Source organism: Hemitrygon akajei, chromosome 8 (assembly GCF_048418815.1).
Source record: "Hemitrygon akajei chromosome 8, sHemAka1.3, whole genome shotgun sequence".
NCBI classification, from domain to species: Eukaryota; Metazoa; Chordata; class Chondrichthyes; order Myliobatiformes; family Dasyatidae; genus Hemitrygon; species Hemitrygon akajei.
The window spans coordinates 101,188,287-101,204,116 of NC_133131.1; the positions used below are offsets into that span (position 1 = coordinate 101,188,287).

Consider the following 15,830-nt stretch of genomic DNA (forward strand, 5'->3'; position numbering starts at 1 on the left):
GGAACCGTAGCCAAAGCTATTTATCCTGGGAGTATATTGAAAGGAATGGACAGTGAGCCCAGCAGGCGTCATTGTTCTGATCAGCCAGTCCCTCGAACTCATTGCTAATGTCTACCGATCCCTGTTGTTTCACCACGTGTTGGCAAACATCAAGTTCAACAGTGACGTGAACTGGAGAGGGAGGGTCAATATAAACTGTCACAGGCATTCCCTGATTACAAGGTGAGAGCGTTTTCTGTATTAGCAGTAGGGCCTCTACAAATGAACCAAACCGCAAAGGGGTTACTTCTTCTGTTTAGACATCATGTTATTGGTTTTGACCCTAATATAAATCGTTCCCTTCATTGAAGGATTACTCTTATCCCATTGAGTTGCTACATTCATTAAAGCAGGAGGCTGAAGAAGATGGCTTGTTCTGGGGTTAGAGGACCATGTATGTGGGTGGGAGGGGAGGGAGGGAGGGGGGAGCAGGGCTTGGTTTGCTCTTGTTGCTTTGTTCCCAATGTTTCTGATCAGTGGACCAGGTTTGGGGAAAGTGAAAAAATCTTACATGCCAAATACTGAAGCAACCAATCCAAAGATAATCATTATAAATTATAGTGTTACAGTTCCTTTATTATGGAAAACTGTGATTACTTAAATAGTTACCAACCAATAAGAAAGCAATTAATGCAAAACAAAGACTGCCAGAGAGCAATTTAGAGATTTAGATGATCCAACCAATGACGTGCAACATAAACTGCATTAATTTCTTTTTGCTGAGGTCTCCTAGTCTGACTTTGGGAAAACCAATGGCTCCATTTGTTTTGGCCATCCAAAGTGCAACTTGTGATAAACCATATTCCTGCAGTGAGAAAAAATAAAACAGCTAAATGAGCATGTTTCTCATGGAAATAAAATCATCTTACATACTGTTTCCTGCTGGTGCCTGAGGTGATTAAGCCAGAAATACTCAACTGGGGTTAAGTAATCTAGCAGGGATGTGATGCTGAGGCTCTATAAAGCACTCGTGAGACTGCACTTGGAGTATTGTGTGCAGTTTTGGGCTCCATATTTTCAAAGGGGTATACTGACATTGGAGAGGGTTCAGAGAAGATTCACGAGAATGATTCCAGGAATGAAAGGGTTACCATATGAGGAACATCTGGCAGCTCTTGGCTGTATTCCCTGGAGTTCAGGAGAATGGGGGGGGGGGGGGGGATCTCATAGAAACATTCTGAATGTTAAAAGGCCTGAACAGATTAGATATGACAAACTTATTTCCCATGGTAGGGGAGTCTAGGACCAGAGGGCATGACTTCAGGATTAAAGGATGTCCATTTAGAACAGAGATGTGGAGAAATTACTTTAGTCAGAGGGTGGTAAATCTGTGGAATTTGTTGCCACGTGTGGCTGTGGAGGCCAAGTCATTGGGTGCATTTAAGGCAGAGATAGATAGGTTCTTGATTAGCCAGGGCATCAAAGGGTATGGGGATAAGGCAGGGAGTGGGGATGACTGGAAGAATTGGATCAGCCCATGATTGAATGGTGGAGCAGACTCGATGGGCCAAATGGCCTACTTCTGCTCCTATATCTTATGGTCTAAAAACTACTTTATAATATTTGGTTCAATTTTTGCAGGATCTTTAAATAATTCCAGCTACAGCATAATACATTTTCAATCAAGTTTTATTTTTCTTTCTTTCACTATTCTGACGGTAGGATTACCTCTTCCATTTCCTTTCTTATTCCAGAGTGACCGTTACATGTAATTCAGAAATCTTTCTGACAAGTTCCTTCCAGTAAAATGGAGCTGCAGCGGCAATCCAGCAGAAAGATGAAGGGTCTCTTGGGAGGCTGCCACCAGGCAGTGCACAGGAGGTCTGTGCATTTGCTGCAGTAAACTAACAGGCTGATGAGTGTTGCACACATCAGCCTAACGCATCTCCTAAACAAGTCATCTGGAAGGCTGTCCTCTTTCCTGAAATAAAAAAAAGTTTCTGCTGAATTAACTCAGAACCTGTAGCTGACGAGCTTCAGAGAATGATCAGTGACAGATTTAACAAGATTATAACTGCTAAACCATCTTTCTTAAATGTACCTTAATAAAGACTGAAGGTTTATATGTGTTTCTCATGTCCCCACAGCAACATCTTTTCTATCGTGTTGCCATAGGGATGGTTAAGTACTTAATAACCTCCAGTGTTAAAATACATACTCTCCCTTGAAGCAGCTACAATGATCTGTATAAATACAACCCTAAGGATAAGAATTAAGATGCAATTTTCTCCAAAAGAAATTAAACAATCAAACAAATTAAATCCAATGCATGGATGCAATTGCCACTCTCCTGTCCTAAAAGTATACAGAAATGATAATATCTAATGCTAGATGTACAGTAGATAACATGCACAATGAACAGACAATAGAACTAACTAGGCTCTTACAGTTAAGAGTTCTATTATTTGCATTCCTGCTTCAGGTTTTTTTCACTTTTGTTTTGCCAACAAAATCAATCAGTGTGTAAAATATGTATTTTGAAAGATTTTCAATTAAGTGTCTTCTATTGAATACAGTCATTTTTCTAATTCAGAGGTTGGGTTCTGGAATTCCAACACGCAATCTAAAATTTGATGTGGTCCTTTCTTTAGATTCATTTTAAAATGGTAAACATCACATACAAAACCTTCCATCATTGAATATCTTACCATTTTCTCCAGGGGATGCCTGGAAAAGCTGCAAGATCTTAGAAATGACCTGGCTTTTAGCATAATTTTTGCTTTTTGTTGTTATATCTTCCCGTGATGTATATTTTTTATTCCCATGGATACGGCTCACTTTGTGAATGCACTTTTCCCTGGATTCTGAATTTCAAACTCTAAAGGCAAGGAATTTGTTAATAATTAACGATTTGTTGATCTTTGCCTGAACAATCATGTTACAAGTCCTTTCCAATAATACGACCTTTGCTTATTTAAATTTCTGATATCTGCAGCTTTAACCAAAATATATCTGAAATGAAACATTTAAAGAAATATCAAGCCATTTCACTTAATGACATTAATTGCCTCCCAGATGTGGGCCAAGTTTACCCATATCTGAAACCGTTCAATCATTGCTTGAATGCTGTTAACAGCAGGAGAAGACACCTTCGCTGTTTCTTATACTGGCAATGGCTCATACTGGTCCTAAATATATTTACCTTTGGTTGACAATTCTGTAGGGCACTGTCAGTGACACCCTTACTGTCAGTGCAATGCAGCTGGGAAGGCAGGGTCCAGCTGGGGCTCAAACACAGGCTATCCTATCAACCTGTTCTGCTGCTGGGCCACTCTAGACCTGGGCAGAGCACACAGATTCAGAGTGGAGAGCTCTTTCCACATCTGACCCCTCAATGCTACAGCAGCCCCGGCTGCTGTATGTAGCTGAATCGGAACACTTGGTTAGTATAAACACAAGAAATTCTACAGATGCTGGAAGCCATGAGCAACACAGCACAGGAACTCGGCCTGTCTGACCTGCTGAGAACACCCAGTATTTAGTGTGTTTTGCACTTAGTTATTAATCATGATTAATAAGGTCAGGACAGGTAAGAAGTATGGTTATTTTTTGTTAGTGTTACATTTTTAATTCATCTCTAATATATTTCAACTATATTTATTGATTTCTTTCAATAATCTGACGTAAATAGTTTAAAACAATATAATCAGATGATATGATGGAAAGGTGTATAAAAGCCAACAGTGCTAATGCACAAAATACTGGGGGAGCTTAAACAGGTAAGACAACATCTATGGAGGAAAACTGACAGTCAATGTTTCAGGTCAAGACACTTCTTGACCCAAAATGTTGGATGAAGGGTCTTGCCATGAACTGTCGATTGTCCATTTCCCTCATTGGAAGCTGCTTGGTCCGCTGAGTTCCTCCAGCAGTTTGTGTGTTGCTCCAGATTCCAGCATCTGCAGTCTCTTGTGAGGCCATCAGGGATGGAGCCTCAGGCGGGTCACTACTCGTCAACCGCTCTGCCTCAGGGGATGTCTATTGGGCCTTCAGATGATTCGGTTTCTCGGCTGTAAGAAGTGTGACTTTGGGAAAAGGCTACTAGAAAGGCAGTACAGGGACCAGGGCGGAATTACTCACAGTCTGAGTAAAAACATGTTGACTTTTGAGTGCAGATATCTGGCATAATGTGGCACCTTCTATAGCAGTGGTTCCCAAAGTAAGAGTTCCTAGGGGTGGGGAAGGGTTGATAAAGTGGAAGGAGGGGTGGCACTCGGTCGCAAGGTGGGCAGCTAAGGGATTACAGGCTTAATTTAAGAAATTAATTACTTAATTACCGGTATAAGCAATTGATCCTCATAATTCATTACAATAGTCACATAATCACCTCATCTCTTGCTAACCCAATGTCCTCAGACTTTCAGAAAACACTTCAAAGTATGTTTGCCAGCACTTCACAACAAAACAAAGATGGTCTGTGTGCTTCATACAACATTTCATTGCTCATTGCTAAATCTAGGAAGCCCCATACAATTGGAGAAGAACTGATTTTGCCAGCAGTAAGGAAGGGTCTGAGTATGGTTTTGCATAGATCACCAGACCAAATATGTTCTGTCCAAATTCCAAGCCTTTCTGAATTGGAAGAGAAAGAAAGAAAACCAAATGATGATCTTCAAGTATACTGTGGTCCCACCTGAATGAATGCATAAAGACATGTCAGAAAGATCTCAGGATCTCATCTCGATTGAAATTCCAGATTGGGTAATAAATCCATGCCTAAACACTTGTAATGAGGAATTAGCAGGAAGGATGGAGGAAGAGCTGATCTTGCTACAAAATGACTTTGAGCTGAAGTCCAAATTCAAAAAACCTTATCAGAAAGGTTGTAGAAAGAAATCTCGCAACACTATTCTACACTGTAGAAAAAGGTCAAGATGTTCATTATTGTCTTTCCAACATCATATTTAGTGGAATATGGCCTCAGTGCAGTCACCACTTCTTTCAAAGCAATGAAACTGGCTGCAGATTACTGAACGTGGGGATCTGAGACCCCTTCTGAGTGACATTCAGCCTGATGTTGAGAAGCTGGTATGATTGCACCAAGACCATCCATCTCACTGAAAGGTAAAAAAGAAATGAAGTAGTGAATAGTTGGACTGCTAACGTACACTCTAAAGTTGTTGATAAAAGTTGTTTTTACCATAATTAAATAAAGAAATAATTTTACTTGTAGCTTTAAATAGGTATGAATATATTTTGCAGTTATTTGTCACTGCTTTGAATTTGCAATTCCTATTTTCTTTCACTGTGCATCATAAATCAAAATAATTTATATTTTTAATGTAATTGCTGGAAAGGGAGGCTGGGGGTAGGGGGTGAACGTGGTCTGGGAGCCAAGGGGGTGGTAACCCAAAAAAGTTTGAAAAGCACTGTTCCCTTGGAATCTAGCAACAACACAGGTGGGATTAAAAGAGAAATGGAGAAAGAGCATATTTAAAAATTTCTAACATATGTCTTCTGAAGGAATGAGATTCACACTCACACAGCTATCTCGCATCAGCTTGTTCAAAACTCACTTCCAAAGCAGCACTTCCAAATCTTTCCAGTAGTCTCTAGAAGTGAACTAATTTGCAAACACGTGACCTTTTGTGCAGATTTCAGTGACAAGCAGGTTCTTTTCAACACCATTTCTTGATTCCATGTGCACAATAAATTGTTCTACTCATCATTATTCTTATAATAAAATCTGGATTAGAGTTTCCCAGTTCTATCAAAGGTAAGTTCTCTTGACTCTTCCATGGCTTCATTAGAACTGAAAATTTTTCAAATAAAAAAGCAGTCCTAAATCCACCCCCTAGGTCAATATTACAAAAAATAAAGGAGGTCGTCAATCTACCTCTCTCAAATCTTTACTTTATTGTCACCAAAGATGGAAACTTGGCTACACAATCATGGGTGTACAGTGAGTACAGCAGAGGGCTGAGTACACAGCCTTGTGGGGCACCGGTGCTCAGAGTGATTGTAGAGGAGAGCTTGTCCCTTATTTTTACAGCCTGGGTCCTGTCTGTGAGGAAGTTGAAGATCCAGCTGCAGATCTGAGTGCTAAGACCCAGGTTCCGGAGCTTAGGAATCAGTTTATTGGAATGATGGTATTAAAGGCAGAGCTGTAGTCAATGAAAAGGAGCCTTACATATGCGTCTTTATTCTCCAGGTGTTGTAAGGAGGAACGTAGTGCCAGAGAGATGGCATCTGCCATTGACCTGTTGTTCTGGTAGGCAGAAAATGGAAACTGAGTGAATATTTCCATCACCATTCAATTGATAATTTTTCACATTTGTAGATGGGCTACTGTATTCACTTACTGCTCTTGCGTGCTCCATATCCATACCAAAAGCCAGTGAGTGGTCAAACCTACGCTATCGTATCTCACCCCTGAAGAACAGCCACTTACGTAAAACTCTGCAACTATAGCCCAGCAATCAATCAATACCTCAGAACAGAAGCCAGTGTGCAGATCAAGTGAATGAGAAATGCTATTAAGGCGAAACAAGTTGAAAGTCCCTGAAATTTATTTTCTTGCGGGCACACTCAATAAATCCAATAACCATAATTGAATCAATGAAGCCTGCACCAATAGGGTGGAGAACCAGTGTGTACTTTCTTCCTGATGGCAGCAGCGATAAGAGAGTGTGACCTGGATGGTGGGGGTCCCTGATGCTGGATGCTGCTTTCCTGTGGCAACGCTCCATGTAGATGTGCTCCATGGTGGTCCCGGCATTATCCACTAGCTTTTGTTGGATTTTACATTCAAGGGCATTGGTGTTTCCATACCAGGCTGTGATGCAGCCAGTCAACATACTCTCTACTGCAATCTTTAAAAGTTTGTTGTAATTTTAGATGTTGTGCCAAATCTTCACAAACCTGTAAGGAAGAAGAGGCACTCCCATGCTTTCTATGCCTCCCAGGTCTGGGATTTCTTTGATTGAGTCTTCAGCATTCTTAAGTGAGAGGTTCTTGGGACACTGAAAGGTCTGAAGATAGATTAAGTCACCTGGGCCAGATGGTGCACACCCCAGGGTTCTGAAAGAGGTGGCTGAAGAGATTTTGGAGGCAGAGTAATGATCTTTCAAGAATCAATAGATTCTTGAATGGTTCTGGAAGACTGGAAAATTGCAAATGGTCTCTCCACTCTTCAAGAAGAGCAAGAGGCAGAAGAAAGGAAACTATAGGCCTCAGTGGTTGGGAAGATGTTGGAGTCTATTAAAGATGAGGTCTCAGGGTACTTTGAGGCACATGATAAAATAGGCTGTAGTCACCATGGTTTCCTCAAGGGAAAACCTTGCCTGACAAATCTGTTGGAATTCTTTGAAGAAATAGCAAGCAGGATAGATAAAGGAGAATCAGTTGATGTTATGTACTTGGATTTTCAGAAGGCTTTTGATAAGGTGTCATGCATGAGGCTGCTTAATAAGCTGTAAGCCTATGGTATTAAAGGAAAGATTCTAGCAAGGATAAAGCAGTGGCTGATTGGGTAAAGAGTGGAATAAAGGGAGCCTTTTCTAGCTGGCTGCCGGTGACTAGTTGTGTACCACAGGGGTCTGTGTTGGGAACAATTCTTCTTACATTATATGTCAATGATTTGGATGATGGAACTGATGGCTTTCTTGCAAAGTTTGCAGACGATATGAGGATAGGCATAGGGGCAGGTAATTTTGAGGAAGAAGAGAGGCTGCAGAAGGTCTTAGACAGATTAGGTGAATGGGCAAACAAGTGGCAGATGGAATACAGTCACGGTAGAGGAAATGAAATGGTTGACTATTTACTAAATGGAGGGAAAATACAAAAAACTGAGGTGCAAAGGGACTTGGGAGTATTTGTGCAGGATTCCCTAAAGGTTAATTTGCTGGTTGAGTCTGTGGTGAAGAAGGCAAATGCAGTATTAGCATTCATTTCATGAGGACTAGTATATAAAAGCAAGGAGGTTCACAAAAATGATTCCAGGACTGAGCGTCTTGTCATATGAACAGTGTTTGATTGCTTAGGGCATGTAATTGCTGCAATTAAGAAGAATTAGGGGTGACCTCATTGAAACCTATTGAATATTGAAAGGCCTCGATAGAGTGGATGTGGAGAGGATGTTTCCTTTGCTGGGAGAGTCTAAGAACAGAGGACACAGCCTCAGAGTAGAGGGATGTCCTTTTAGAACAGAGATGAGGAGGAATTTCTTTAGCCAGAGAGTGGTGAATCTGTGGAATCATTTGCCACAGGCAGTTTTAGAGACCAACTCTTTGTGTATATTTAAAGCAAAGGATGATAGATTCTTGATTGATCAGGGCATGAAGGGATATGGGGTTAAGGCAGGAAATTGGGGCTGAGATGAAAATTGGATCAGCCATGGCGAAATGATGGAGCAGACTTAATGGTCCAAATGGCCTAATCCTGCTCCTATATCTTATGGTCTTATAATTACACTTATGTGCTGGGCTCAGGACAGGTCCTCTGAAATGATGTCACTGAGAAATTTAAAGTTGCTGACCTCTCCACCTCTAATCCCCAGATGAGGACTGGTTTATGGACCTCTGGTTTCCCTCTATTGAAGTCAATAATCAGCTCCTTGGTTTTGCTGATATTGAGTGAGAGGTTGTTGTTGCACCCTTCAAACAGATATTCAATCTCCCTTCTAGATGCTGATTTGTCACCACCTTTGATCCAGTCGATGACGGTGGTGTTGCCAGCAAACTTGAATATGGCATTGGAGCTGTGCTTAGCCATGCAGTCATAAGCGTAAAGTGAGTAGAGCAAGAGACTAAGTACACGGCCTTGACTGACTGGATTCAATCCAGACACTCTGGTCTTCAAGTGAGGAAACTGAAGATCCAATTGTACAAGGAGGTATTGAGGCTATTACCTTGAGGCTTATTGATTAGTTTTGAGGGGATAATAGTATTGATTATCAAGTTGTAGTTGATAAAATGCATCCTGGTATATGCAGCTTTGCTGTCCAGATGTTCCAGGGTTGAGTGAAGAGCCAATGATATTGCATCTGCTCTTGAGCATCCTTCATTGATTCAAGTTTAGTCCAGAATTGACTCTTTGCCAGTGAAACACACACAAAATGCTGGAGGAACTCAGCAGCCCGGGAGACGGCTTCCAGAGATTGTACCCGGAGTCTTTTAACTTCCTGGGTTGCCAGACTTGAATGCCTCTGACCTGGCCCTCAGCAAACTGTGGATCTCATCGTTCATCCTGGGCTTCTGGTGAGGGAAGACTCTGAATGATTTTGTGGGGACACACTCGTCTACAACTTTTTTTTTATAAAGTCCATGACAATTTTAAAAACAACTTATAAAAACAACTGTTTCTTTATAAAGTCTGTGACACCCATGGTGGATTCATTCAGATCCATAGAATAAGCAAATGCATTTGAGAGACGCTGATTTTCCAACTGCAGGTGCATCTTTCCTGCTGAAGTTATGGTGAGGAGGCAAGAATGGAAATTTATCAACATTGGGTTTCCCAACTGATCTCAACCAGAAATTCCCTCAAAGTTGTTGTTATTGTTTAAGATCAAACTATTTGATCTTATTTATTGATGTGGAATTCCATCTGCTATTTACTTATATCAAATACTGCTACCGTTATTGATGATCGCACTATGCTTTGTTACAGGTTATTCCAGTTTTCCATTAGTTCAAGTTCTAGTTTAATTGTCACTCAACCATACACAGGTATACAGCCAAACGAAACAGGGGCCAAGGTACAAAACACAGTACCAACAGTCACAAGGCACTTAGCACATATAGCCATGACAGCTGAAAAGTATAGTCACAAGAAAATTATGTAGCCCATGTCCCTGAGTGGCAGGGCTGTAGATTGACAGTTAAATAGTGCAAAGAAATCCCAAAATACGATAACCCTAATACATTCTTAATCCTGTCAGATGTGGCAAAGAGTTCAACCTAGTGGGAAGCTGTCAGGATTCTGCCAACTGTATCTGACCTGCTGATTATCCATCAAATGACAACAGATAAAAACAAATCTAATTTAGCAAGCCCAAGGCCAATTTGCTTGACTGATGGTGACAGGAAACTGGTGAAGCACTATCAGAAAGGAGCTGTTTTTCAGCAAACTACCTACCCTCACTTTTCCCACAACCACCTGTTCCCCACCAGAAAAGAAACACTGAGACACCCAACTGCTTTATGTCACCATCCCAAGAATTAGGCTTCACCGAATCCTCTATCTGCTGAAACTGATTAAGTCCATTACTTAACTAACACTGTACTGTACCAGCCTAAAGGTTAGATCACCTTGCACCATTTACTGACCAGGATGAAATATTGTAGCAACCACCTCCTGGTCATTTTGTGTTATTCTAGAAATTTAACTTGACACTTTCAGCTGTTAATCTAGCCTGCAGGCCTGACATAATCTCCATCTCAGACATAAACCCAATAATATCATGCCATGTGTACTGTTACTTCTGGAGTAGTGCAGGGATAATTAGATTAATACAACATGGAAACTGGCCCTTGGACCTAATCCACACCAGTTATCCCAGTTCCAATCAAATCCCATTTTTTTCTCCCCACATTCCCATCAATTTCCCACATATTCTATCACCCAGCTACACACTCAGGGCAACTTAGATCACCAATTAACCCATCAGTCCACGTGCCCCTGGGATGTAGGGAGAAACCTTTTCACCCAAAGAAAACACATGGCAACTCGGGTAGAATGCAAACTCTCCACAGAGAGCGGCTGAGCTCAGGATTGAACCCTGATCAGCAGGGTTGTGAGGCAGTGGCTTGCTCATTGTGTTGTTTTAGGAACAGATATTGGTGGGTGTTCCTAGGACAGTCAGGTCTCTTTAGACTGGGGAAGACCACTGGGGACATAGGCTCCAAGTAAACAGTTCATTGATGTCAAAATGTACAGTGATTGGCTGATTAGTATTTTAAACCATTAGACAGGGCTGGATTCAGGCAACGTTTGGGCTGTGCTGGGTTGAGGTGACGTTTGAATGGTGGCAACAGTTTCAGTCTGTCAACTGTGCCTATACTCCTCCCAATTCTGAATACCTTCATCGGCGTTGGTTTGCTATTGTCACCTGTTCCGGATAGTGCAAAGCTTTAGTTTACGTGCCATCCAGACAGATCATTCAATACACTGAGACAGCAAAACGCAGAATGTGCTGTAACTCCAGAAACCAATTGAAGGAAAAACACAGGAGCCCGGGATAACTTGTCTACGAGCTTTTCTTTTCGTGAGGCACACACACACTTATGACGTGGTGGTGTAATGAAGTATTTGCTTCACACACTCCTTCCATGTAACCCGTAATGAATTATATAAGTAAATTAAGACAGCTTAATCAAACAATATATAATTACAGTATTACTCAAATATAAAGTACAGTACACAACACTCCTCTCTGCTTAGCTATAAACTCCGACTCAATATAGAATGAGTCTCAGCTCAAATAACTACTAATTAAACCTCCACAGCATAGTAAATTTTAAATTGTCCCATTCAGGCCAAAAGATTTAACTGCTGTGAAGGATTTCTTACTCTTGTGGTTTACGTCTTTCTAACAAGTAAGGGGGATGGGGGGCACTCTGGTTTGCAGGTGAGGTTTGTGGCTGTGAAACAACCTCAGCCTCTGTTGCCTTCTCTGTGGTGGTTGTAGGAGTTGACTCTGGGACAGCAGGAAGTGGTTCTGACAGCTCCGGACACCGTTCCTCCAAGCCATTTACACCTGAGTGATAGGGTGCAGATGTTATATGTCTTATTCCCTTCATTTTCAGGAATGACTGAAACTGTTCTGCAACAAGCTGTGGCCCAGTGTCACTGACTAGTTGTTCTGGAACACCAGTCCCTGAGAAGAGGCTTCTCATCACATCAACAGTGTGCGAGGCTGTAGTGGAGGTTATTGAGGTCACTTCCGCATCCACTGTTACCAAAAGGTTTGTGCCCCTAAGTGGTTTGGCGAAATCGACATGAATCCTTTGCCAGGCGATGTAGGCCATTCTCAGTGACGGAGAGGTACTGCTCTTGGCATCTTCTGGACATCCCAAACAGTGCATGGAAAGCTGCTCGATCTGCTGATCTATCCCAGGCTACCAGACAAAACTTCAATTCAAGGCTTTAATTTTGACCATTCCTAGATGAAGCATGAAGCTCCTCCAACACTTCAGCTCTCAGTTTGGATGGTACAACTCTTCATTTCCCACATAAGACAACCACCGTCAAGGGCAAGTTCATCCTGGTGCTCGTAAAAAAAATGGGGGAACTGGAATTTCTGCTGCACATTCCAGCCATTTTGGGTGGCCATGTGGACCTGAGACAGTGTGGGGTCTTTTCTGGTTTCCCTTTGGATGATCTTTGCTGTGTTGGAGTGACTTTCGATTTGCATTAGGCAAAGTACTTCAAGAGGAGTGCCCTCTTCTGTAAATTTTTCAAGTATTTCCTTTACCAAGAGTAAACAGGACAATCCATCAACATTTCCCGAGTAGCTGTTCCCTTTAATTCAATCTTGTAATTGCGTCCTCCAAGAAACAGAGCCCATTTCTGCGTTCGTGCTACTGTGTTAGTGGAACACCCTTCTGTGGATTGGAAATGGACATGATCAGGAATGAGGGTAACCTCTCTCCCATACAAATTCTGGTTGAAATGTTTTACACCCCAAACCAGACTCAATGGCTCTCTGTCAATCCGTGTGAATTTTGCTTTGCACTGGTAAGGAAATGTGATGCCAAGGTTCTGGGGTTTCACTTCCATCACTCTTAACATGTGACATGACCTATCCCACAAATCATAAATCATCCCTTCCCACCGATCTCCCTCCTGGCACTTATCCTTGTAAACGGAACAAGTGCTACACCTACCCTTACACTTCCTCCCTCACCACCATTCAGGGCCCCAGACAGTCCTTCCAGGTGAGGCGACACTTCACTTGTGAGTCGGCTGGTGTGGTATACTGCGTCCGGTGCTCCCGGTGTGGCCTTTTATATATTGGCGAGACCCGACGCAGACTGGGAGACCGTTTCGCTGAACACCTACGCTCGGTCCGCCAGAGAAAGCAGGATCTCCCAGTGGCCACACATTTTAATTCCATGTCCCATTCCCATTCTGATATGTCTATCCATGGCCTCCTCTACTGTCAAAATGAATCCAAACTCAGGTTGGAGGAACAACACCTTGTATACCAGCTGGGTAGCCTCCAACCTGATGGCATGAACATTGACTTCTCTAACTTCCATTAATGCCCCTCCTCCCCTTCTTACCCCATCCCTGACATATTTAGTTGTTTGTTTTTTTTCTCTCTCTGCCCATCAGTCTGCCTGTTCTCCATCTCCCTCTGGTGCTCCCCCCTCCCCTTTCTTTCTCCTGAGGCCTCCCGTCCCATGATCCTTTCCCTTCTCCAGCTCTGTATCACTTTCACCAATCACCTTTCCAGCTCTTAGCTTCATCCCACCCCCTCCGGTCTTCTCCTATCATTTCGCATTTCCCCCTCCCCCTACTACTTTCAAATCTCTTAGTATCTTTCCCTTCAGTTAGTCCTGAAGAAGGGTCTTGGCCCAAAACGTCGACTGTGCTTCTCCTTATAGAAGCTGCCTGGCCTGCTGTGTTCCACCAGCATTTTGTGTGTGTTGTTTGAATTTCCAGCACCTGCAGATTTCCCCGTGTTTGCTCTTTAAATTCACTACTGCGAAGCTTCTGCCAGTGATGCCTACACTGAAGAAGTTTAAATCTTCTCTTCAACGGGAGTTCAGTGAAACCCTCTCTCGCTGCTCCCCATCTATAATTCCTTAGGCCCTTCAACTTTTCGATCATATTTTGACCCAGACCTGCTATTACAGCCATATATCCTTCCTTGGAACGTGTCTCCGACACCAACTGACTCCAGTTGGCTTCAGGATCCGTTTTCGAGCTTCTCAATTTGGACCTTCAGAGGATCCCAGGTACTCACATTTAATTGACTCTGCCTCCCGTTGTTTCTCCCGTCGAGTTCTGAGGGCGACACTCTCCGCCATGAGAAGGTACCTGGCGTCCCTATCACAATCCCTTCCACGCCTCCGGGACACCTCTTTCTCTGTTTGCAATGGACCTGTCCGTTATTTCATCCTCCGTCGGATCCATGCGTGCAATCGCCGTTACTTTGACTTCATCACGTCCTGCAAGGATCGCAAGATCTTCCATCTGCAGACCTCAGAGCCTGCCGGCTCCACCACCAGCAGGCATGGACTTCGTATCGCAGCCCAGGGCCCAGCCGTCGATCTCGGCTGCCCCAGCGACCCAGGGCATATTGAAAACCCGGATTCCAGCACCATCACCGCGGGTTCCAACGACCATGGACAGCTTCAAAGCGATTGCACAACCACCGACTGCGACTCCAGCCTTGAACTCCAGGCCGGGTCTTCACATGCTGCGATTGTGACTCCCGTCTCCCCTTCCCCCACCACCACTCTGCAATCCCCTCTCCCTCAGATCCCATCATCAGCTCCCGGGCCCTCAGAGGCTCCACCTTCCTCTCACCCCAACCCTCCCCTCTCCACTGACACCACCAGCCTCCCTCCCCCCTCTGATCCCATCTCTCATCCGTGCCGGGTCTTTACCATTCCCTCCGACCTTCAACTCTCTGAGGCAGAACGCTCTGTCCTCATTAAGGGCTTCACCTTTGTCCCCCTTTGCCCACACCTCAGCGAGTTCTGCGTACGCCATGACGCTGATCTCTTCTTCCACCGGCTCCATCTCTGTGCTTACTTCTTTGACAAGGACTCTCCTACCCCCACCGATGACCCCTTCTCCTGTCTTCAACCCTCCTCCTCTTCATGGACACCCCACTCTGGTCTTCTGCCTGCTCTGGATCTCTTTATTGCTAATTGCCGACGGGACATCAACCGTCTCGACTTCACCACACCCTGTTCCAATTCCAACCTCACTCCTTCCGAACGCTCTGCTCTCCGCTCCCTCCACACCAATCCCAACCTCACTATAAAACCTGCTGATAAGGGGGGAGCTGTTGTTGTCTGGCGTTCTGACCTCTACCTGTCTGAGGCACAGCGACAACTCTCTGATACCTCCTCTTATTTACCCCTTGATCATGACCCCAGTAAGGAGCACCAGGCCATTGTCTCCTATACCATCACCAACCTTATCAGCTCTGGGGGATCTCCCATCCACTGCCACCAACCTCATAGTTCCCACACCCCGCACTTCCCGTTTCTACCTCCTACCCAAGATCCACAAACCTGCCTGTCCAGGTAGACCTATTGTCTCAGCTTGCTCCTGCCCCACCGAACTCATTTCTGCATACCTTGACACTGTCTTATCCCCCCTTGTTCAATCTCTTCCCACCTATGTTCGTGACACTTCTCATGCGTTGAATTTTTTCAATGATTTTAAGTTCCCTGGCCCCCACCGCCTTATTTTCACCATGGACGTCCAGTCCCTATATACCTCCATTCCCCACCGGGATGGTCTCAAAGCTCTTTGTTTCTTTTTGGATTCCAGACCTAACCAATTCCCCTCTACCACCACTCTCCTCCATCTAGCGGAATTAGTTCTTACTCTCAATAATATCTCCTTTGGCTCCTTCCACTTCCTCCAAACCAAGGGTGTAGCCATGGGCACCCGCATGGGTCCCAGTTATGCCTGCCTTTTTGTTGGCTTTGTGGAACAGTCCATGTTCCAAGTCTATACAGGTATCCATCCCCCTCTTTTCCTTCGCTACATCGACGACTGCATTGGCGCTGCCTCCTGCACGCATGCTGAGCTCGTTGACTTCATTGACTTTGCCTCCAACTTGCACCCTGCCCTCAAATGGTCCATTTCCGACACCTCCCTCC

At 43.7% G+C, this 15,830-nt stretch overlaps 1 long non-coding RNA gene across 1 annotated transcript; it reads right to left on the reverse strand.

Moving 5' to 3' along the window:
- Window positions 1–655: 655 nt before the first annotated feature.
- LOC140731449 (uncharacterized) lies at window positions 656–14,497 on the reverse strand. Its single transcript, XR_012099834.1, has 3 exons — window positions 13,952–14,497; window positions 1,708–1,960; window positions 656–844 (listed from the first exon to the last, which is right to left on the reverse strand). It is a non-coding gene; the product is annotated as an uncharacterized lncRNA (long non-coding RNA).
- Window positions 14,498–15,830: the final 1,333 nt, after the last annotated feature.